Raw genomic sequence first — 9,269 nt, 5'->3', positions numbered from 1 at the left:
GGTTGGAAACATTGGAATTCTGTTACGCCCTTAGACAACGTCCAGACTAAGATTTGTTAACCTACGGCGACCATGCGCCACTTTTGTTATCATATCAATAAATTAGTATTTTTAGAAACATTTCTTTAACCCTAAAAACGCCGAATGGACGTATTAAACGTCGAGTCAAATGTCTCCGTATACCGAATGGACGTACCATACGTCGACTCAAAAAAGTTTTTTAAAAAATTCGCGGAAAAATACTTATAGGCCTACCAGCCAAAAACTTTTGAATCACGCGCCTTGGGGGATGCTGGGAGTTCACGGATCAAGGCGTTGTTTTGTTTACAATCGTTACGCAGGCGCGCAAGCGCGAATTTCTTTCTTATCGCACTAAAAAGTATCAGTGACACATCTCAAAAATTATTTCGTCACTTTGACATAATTTTTGCACCGTTTTAAATTATCCGTTACATGAAGTATTATATATGAAAATGTGTGCAATTTCATTTAGAATACAAAAAAATAATCATGATTGTAGCTTTTATCAGTTTTGAAATATGATTTTCATATAAATAACGATAAGTGCCAAAATTTCAACCTTCGGTTCAACTTTGGCTCTACCGAAATGGTCGAAAAACGCAATTGTAAGCTAAAACGCTTATATTTTAGTAATATTCAACTATTTTCCTTAAGTTTACAACAAAGTGGAAGTCTCTAGCACAATATTTCGATTTATGGGTGAATTTATGAAAAAACTTTTTCCTTATGTCCGCGCGGTAACTCTTCCGAAAAAAATCATACATGCGATTGTGGTAATGTTTGCACCATTTTAAAATTAGCCGTTACATAAAATTTATATATGGAAAATGTGCGCAATTTCATGCACAATACAACTAAAAACAACCCATGGTTGTAGCTTTTATCAGTTTTGAAATGTTTTCATATAAAAAATGATAAGTGACAAATTTTCAAACCTTGGTCAATTTTGACTCTACCGACCCAAATGGTCGAAAAACGCAATTGTAAGCTAAAACTCTTATATTTGAGTAATATTCAATCATTTACCTTCATTTTGTAACAAATTGGAAGTCTCTAGCACAGTATTTCGATTTATGGTGAATTTATGAAAAAAATAACATTTTCCTTACGTCCGCGCGGTAAACTCTTCCGAAAAAATCATACGTGCGATTGTGGTAATGTTTGCACCATTTTAAATTAGCCGTTACATAAAGTTTTATTTATGAAATGTGCGCATTTCATGTTGAATACAACGAAAAATAATTGAAGGTGTAGCTTTTATTTTCTCATTTTCGAAATATTTGCATATAAATCACGATAAATAGAAAAAAACCACGTTCGGTCAACTTTGACTCTACCGAAATGGTCGAAAAACGCAATTGTAAGCTAAAACTCTTATATTTTAGTAATATTCAATCATTTACCTTCATTTGCAACAAACTGGAAGTCTCTAGCACAATATTTCGATTTATGGTGAATTTATGAAAAAACTTTCCTTCCCTCCACGCAGTGGATTCTCTGCATAAATCTCCGAAATGCGTACATCCCATTCTCGGAAAATTTGCTCCGTTTCATATTAGAGCATTTCATAGAGTTTTATATATGAAAATGTGCGCAATTTCATGTAGAATAAAAGGAAAAATATTTCAAGGTTGTAGCTTTTGCTAATTTCCGAAATAATTGCATATAAAAAAAAATTTATAAAAAAATTTCGACATTTGGTCAACTTTAACTCGTCCAAAATGGTCAAAAACTGCAATTGTAAGCTAAAACTCTTACAGTATCGTAATATTCCATCATTTAACTTCATCTTGAAACAAATTCGAAGTCTCTATAACAATAGATTTATGGTGAATTAAAAAAAAAAAAAATTTTTACGCCCGCACATTACGAATTCATGCATCATTTTGTGATAATATTTTCTCTGTGTGCTTTTATTGTTTTACATGTGTTTATATACCAAAATGATTGCAATTTAGTGTACATTACAACGAAAAAAAAGTAACTTGTTACCTTTAACCGTTTTGCGCACAGCGCAATTTGAATACAATTATATATGAAATTTCGTTTTTGTTCTATCATATATCGCATTATTTATATATAATGATAATTTTTTTTCGTTTCTGATGGTTGCATACTAAACTTCAGCCAATGACAAAAAAAGGAACCAAAAATGAACTCTTAATCTTGAAAACTAAGCGCGCTGTGTTTATTGAAAAAAAATATTTTTTCCGCTTCCGCGCTCACTCCGCGAAACACCTCCGTCCCATGGGAGACAATTTTTTTTTTACCGCTTCGGCGTTTAAGGGTAACCAAGATATGAACATCGGCCAGCTATTAGCAAATATCAGCCCTGAGAGAAGAGAATCATACGAAGAATTGAAAAGACATATATAAAATCAATTCCACTGATGCTGCCATCCTCTTTAACAAAACAGTGTTTGAGAGAGGGTCTCCTACCTTCATATTATTATTATTATTATTATTATTATTATTATTATTATTATTATTATTATTGTTATTATTATTATCTGTCTTTTTTCATTCTTTCTCTTACTTAAACCAAATAAATCACTATCCTGGTGATAGAAATAACTTTTACTAATCTTAATATGGGTAATGAGTCAATTAAAATATTTTATATATTTTGTGTGCTCTAAATTGATATCTCTGTCTTTTGGAGGATCCCATCTCTCTCTCTCTCTCTCTCTCTCTCTCTCTCTCTCTCATCTCTCTCATCTCTCTCTCTCTCTCTCGTAGTAGCCATCTTGCTTGGTGAGACGTACCCGCGTGAAGTCAGATTAATCAACAGATATCACAAGTTTAACATACGACTAGAATTTGAGAAATATCTAGAAGTGTTCGTGAAACTATCGGTGATAAGATTAGTGTGAAATAGTAGGATAAAGCGTCTTCTAAGTTAGTTTATCAAGTGTAATACTGTAAATCAGAACAAGATGGCAGTAAGTTCCAACTGCGGGAAGAAGTGGCGTAATTTAGCTTGCTTGGCGGATTCGCAATACGATGAGGTAGCAGGAAGGGAACTGGCATTTTTTCTCATCTATGAAATCAGCAACAGTCCTAACCAAAAGATACAAAAGCATTCATAGATATATTAGAAGGATATATCCTTCAACTGGAACAAATCTAATGAAAACATCTTGAAAAATAATTGAAGAAGTTCCAAATAAAAATCCAAGTGGTCAAGAGACTCATAAAGAAAATATACATAAACCAACATATTCCGACAAAGAAAAAGAATAAGGTGAATCTTGTGAATATCCTAATTGATGCATTAGGAAAAAGAATGCCAAAAGCATGCAAACTGTAAGTTTGGTGGTATAGCATAGTCAATCCACAAAACCTAATCAGAAAATGTGCTGCATGCAACATTCCGACCCATCCACAGTGTGCTGAGGTAATGCAAGATTTGAGAAAAGATACAAGAATTTTTTGTTCAACATGTCTATCATGGATAGACAATGTTATTAAATCAAGATTGAATGTACAAATAGTTGAGGATGAAGAAGAAGAGGAAGAGAAGAAGAAGAAGAAGAAGAAGAGGAAAACGGAAGAGAAGTAAACAAAAATTGAAATGACAGAAAAAAATAAGGAAAACAAAGAACAAGATAAAAGTATGGATGCAGAGATACTCATTGATACTACATATGAGGCAATAAAGCAGCATACCTACGAAGAAATAAATTACGATATGAAACAGAAAAGCAAATCCCGAAGAGGCTCTAACCAGATCTCACAATGACGGGAAAGAGGAAAAAATAGACAAGAAAGACAAAATCTGCAACCTTTTGAAAAGAGGGAATTGCAGATTTGGAGAAAGATGTTACTACAAACATCCTAAGGTATGTCAAAACTATGAAATATATGGTAAATGTGCATACCTAGATGGCTATGGGGATGATTGCAGAGATCTGCATCAAAAATATGTAAAAACCTAAAGAAGGAAAGGATGTAAGTTCAAAAAAAAAAATGCAAATATATCACCCTGTAGCCATGAATCATAATCAAATAAATAACCAACCAAGTAATAAAATCCAATAAGAAAGAAACAAATAAAGGAGAAATCAAGAATATCAGGTAAAAGAGAAAAGCAAACCACCATGAGATATGCAGAGGTGTCAGCAAAAATTTCAAAGCATCAGCTCCGAATTCTACTCAGAGATAATAACTGTATTATTATGCAAGAGGATATTGCAGAAACGGAGAAAATTGCAGATTCAGACACAAAATGAATAATTATGATGAAGGAAGATCAAATATTGATGGAAAAGTTGGATTTTTTAATGTCAGAATTTCTGGAAATGAAAAAAGAACACATACCAGAACAGGAAAGAGACATGGGAAAATCCTTATTACTACCATTATTAAATGAAGGAGAGAACACGCAAAAACCATCATAGTGATGAATGCGCAGGGTTTTAGTTACGAGTAACTCAAAAAGAAAAATAGAGTACTTAGAAGAACTAACCCAAATGAAAAGAAAATAGATATAATGAATATAAGTGAAACCTGGTATTCCCAAGAGACTGGGAATGATGATCAAATAAAAGGGTTCCAAACTTATAGATCAGATAGAAAATAGGAATCAAGGGGAACAGCAATATATGGGAAAGACAAAAAACAAGGAAAAATATATGAGAAATATAGTAATCAGAATGTGAACTAATAGCGGTAGAATTTGAATCTGAAAAATTAATGAACATAGAATAATATAGACCTCCTAATACTAAAGAGTTTGACTTAATAATTGAAAAATTGGATGATATATGTAGAAATCACAAGGGACTGGACTATTCTCCTATCGGTGACTTCAACTTTCCTTTCGTAGAATGGAAAGAACGAATAGGAGATTGTGGTTGTACTTATACATATAAAAAAGAGAGTAATAGTAGTGCAGAAGATAAGAGGCAATTTGAAAAGCTATTAGATATGCTACTAGAATACAACATTCAACAAATAAATCACCTGCCAACAAGAAAGGAAAATACTTTAGACCTAGTATTTGTGAACGAGATGAATTATGTTAAAGAAATAATAGTTTATAATGCGAGTATTTCAGACCATAATGTCATAGAATTAACAGTTCATTCCAAAGCAAGTGAAAATAGAGATAAGCAAGAAATGAAAAAGTGGGAAGGATATGGAAAATACAACTTCTACAGTAAAAATATAAAATGGTCAGAAATTAATGAAGAATTAAACAAAGATTGGGATAACATTTCGTAAGTGATGACATAAGGGTAAATACGGATATATATATAAAATATTGGAGAAAATAGTGGATAAATATATACCAAAGAAGAAAAGTAAACATCATTCATGCATACCAAGAGACAGAAGGATCTTGTTCCAGAAAATCAGAAAGTGGAAAAAAGGTCTTGCAAAAGAAAAAAATGCATGGAAAGTTTTATAGAACTAAAAAGTAAGATAGAAATGCAGAACAAAAGATTATACAATCAAAAGAAATGAAAAACGGGACTAGGAAGAAAAAACCCTATTAAATATCAAGCAAAACCCCCAAACTATTATACTCATATGCGAAGAACATGAATAAAAGAAGAATAGAAATAGGCCCTCTGAGAATTGAAGGGAGATTAACGAATGAAAAAAGGAAAGGTTTGGCAACATACTGGCAGAACGATATAAGAGAGAATTCACCCCTAGAATAGATAATGAAGATAATGATATAGAAGTAAGGGACGAAAATAGTGAATATTTAGCTGACATAGAAATTAATGAAGCTGATATTGTGCAGGCAATTAATGAAATTAAAAATGGAGCTGCTGCAGGGCCGGATCGAGTCCCTGCTATTTTGTTAAAGAAAGTAGTTCATTCTATCGCAAAGCCACTTGCAATATTATTTAAGACAAAAGTGTAGATACAGGCAAGATTATGATGAGCACAAATTAGCAATATATCACCCCTACTTTCAAAAGTGGATCAAGACTTGAGGCAAGTAATTATAGGCCTGTGAGTCTAACATCAACATATTATGAAAGTGTATGAAAGGGTAATGAAGAAAAATATTATGAAACAGTTTAATAAAAAAATAATTTTGTTTAATATAGGACAACACGGTTTCGTACCCGGAAAAGTACACAAACCCAACTGTTAGTCCACCGTGAGAACTATTCAAAAAATATGAAAAGCGGAAATGAAAACAGATGTGGTTTATCTAGACTTTGCAAAAGCTTTTGACAAAGTAGACATAATATATTAGCAAAGAAAATTAGAAAAACACAATATCGTAGATAAAGTAGGAAGATGGTTAAAAGAATTTTACACAAGAAAACAGATAGTTATTGCAACGATGAGAAATCGGATGAAACCAAGGTAATATCCGGTGTGCCACAAGGTACGGTGCTAGCTGCAATATTGTTTGTTATTATGATTGAAGACATAGACAGTAATGTTAAGATTCGGTAGTGAGTAGTTTCGCTGATGACACAAGAATAAGTAGAGAAATTACTTGTGATGAAGATAGGAAACGCTTCTACAAAGAGACCTTAACAAAGTATATGATTGGGCAGAGGAAAATAGGATGGTATTTAAGTCTGATAAATTTGAATCAATAAAATTATGGAGACAGAGAAGGAAAGCTATATGCATATAGGGGACCTAATAATGAGACAATCACAAATAAGGAAGCAGTTAAAGACCTTGGTGTGATGATGAATAGGAACATGTTATGCAATGATCAAATAGCAATTCTTTTGGCAAAATGTAAAGCAAAAATGGGAATGTTGTTACGGCACTTCAAAACAAGAAAAGCTGAACACATGATTATGCTTTATAAAACATATGTCGTAGTCCACTTGAATATTGCAATATGATATGGTACCACACTATCAAAAGGATATTGCACAAATAGAGAGCGTACAAAGGTCCTTTACAGCTAGAATAGAAGAAGTTAAGGACCTAGACTACTGGGAAAGACTACAATCCTTAAAATTATATAGTCTAGAAAGGAGAAGAGAAACGCTACATGATAATTCAGGCATGGAAACAGATAGAAGGAATACAGAAAATATCATGGGAACTAAAAATATCAGAAAGAGCAAGCAGAGGTAGATTAATAGTGCCCAAAACTATACCAGGAAAAATAAGAAGGCACACAGGACATTAATCCACTACGCACCAGCATCGATAATGCAGCGTCTATTCAATGCGTTGCCAGCTCATCTGAGGAATATATCAGGAGTGAGCGTAGAGTGTAATTTAAGAATAAGCTCGACAAATATCTAAACTGCATCCCAGACCATCCAAGATTGGAAGATGCAAATATACCGGAAGATGTACTAGCAACTCTCTGGTAGACATTAGAGGCGCCTCACACTGAGGGACCTGGGGCAACCCAGAAACGAACTGTAAGGTCTGTAAGGTAAGGTAAGGTCTCTCTCTCTCAGCTAATCACTCCATGTGTCGTTCTCTTCATTTTAGCGTAACTTTAACAATTCCTTTAATGAGAAACGCGGGCATTTGACTACATAAATAACCCCTGAGGAAATTCCGCTTCACTGTGAATAATAAAGTACTTGAAAATAAATACAATTCGCATTATTACGAATTCCAGAAGCAGAATCTCGCAATGAGAACAGATTCAGTGGCATATTCAGCCAGACTGAGGACCGCAGAGTGATTTGATTGCCATAAATGTCAGGGGAGATAAAAAAAAAAAAGTGGATAGAAGTAGAATATGGATGAACGTGAAAGGGTTACCTTTTGCTCTTTTGATGAGGCCGAATGGCTTCATCAATGACCTATTGAATTCCGTCGAATCAAATAAGCACCGATGAAGAGAATCTATATCACTTTGTGGATTCATGGATCGGAGCCCAGAGAAGATTGGGTACGGGGAGAAAGATGGAGGATTCTGCTCTTTATTTCGCTCAGCATTAAGGTGAATATTTCTTTGCAAGAACAGATTTCGATTTTTGGTATTATTTCAGGAGCTACGCGCACTTTGAGAAAAATAAATAAAAGGAGGTTAATGAAATGATAATAGATGTGTATTTGTATGTACATCTCTCTTTATCAGCCTTTCCATTAAGTTGATAAAATTTGGAAAATATGGGATGCAAGAATTCCAATCACGTGTTGATAACATATTAGATAAACCTTTTTTAACATGTCTCTTCATTCTTCTTTACTTGTTTTCCATGAAAACTAAACATCCAGCATTCAATATTTCGGAGCATGTCTCCAAATAGTCCAAATGCACCGAATTCCCGAATCTGGATCAAAGAATATCAGTCTAATTCGTGGTATTAATATTAACCACTCTGAACCATCGTATGGATATTAATTCTACTTTCATCAAACTGCTTCCATAATTACTTTAATTGTATTATTCTCAATGTTTACAAGCCAGTTTTTTAACGTCAAAACTTCAAGCGAAGATGTGATGCTTTATACCATTCACCTTGGGGTTTCCTTATTTACTTATTTGTGTGTCTACTTATTTGATATTTATTAATTTATCTTTTCTTCTAATAACTGAGCTCTTCTCTCTGCATTTCCTATTATCTTTTGTAACCTCTTTCAAATGAACACCAAATTCTTTGGAATCTTGAACTTCAAGTCAATAGGACCCCGTTGACTTGTTCCATGCTAATGAGGTTTATCTTCTCGATATAATAATAATAATAATAATAATAATAATAATAATAATAATAATAATAATAATAATAATAATAATAATAATAATAACAATTAGAATGTGCTATTAGAAACAGCGCTCATAGCGAGGAAAGTGATGGACTCCAAAGGAGGCAAGATGCAACCTGGAACCCACACTATAAAAACCACCCAGTCGAATTGGATGCCTGTGACGAGACAAAAAATAAATTAGTAAATTAAAGAAAATAATAATAATATTAACTGAGAATACGAAGCTTCTGCAATCACTAAACTAAGAATCACCACACAGCAGGTGGCAGACGCCACTCTGATAAACATTCACTTTTGACTTAATTTCACGGTTCGAGAGATTTTCATTTGTTGTGGCATCGTTCTAGAAGACCTGGAAGCTGGAACAATAATTCCATAGCCATCGACATCCTTCCTACGAAATTATCCTAGCCACACGAGTGATGAAAAGGAAAAGAAAAATGATACGAACGGAACATTTTGAAATTAAAATCACCTTCACAGAAGTGATCTAAGACGGAAATTTATGCAAAGGAAAGTAACCATCAACCAAGTCAATTTGTATCTTCAATCTAAAGCAAATATGAACATCGCTGCTA

The sequence above is a fragment of the Macrobrachium nipponense genome, chromosome 27, assembly GCF_015104395.2.
Source record: "Macrobrachium nipponense isolate FS-2020 chromosome 27, ASM1510439v2, whole genome shotgun sequence".
NCBI lineage: Eukaryota > Metazoa > Arthropoda > Malacostraca > Decapoda > Palaemonidae > Macrobrachium > Macrobrachium nipponense.
The sequence above is the reverse complement of the archived record's forward strand: the minus strand, read 5'-3'. Positions refer to the sequence as shown.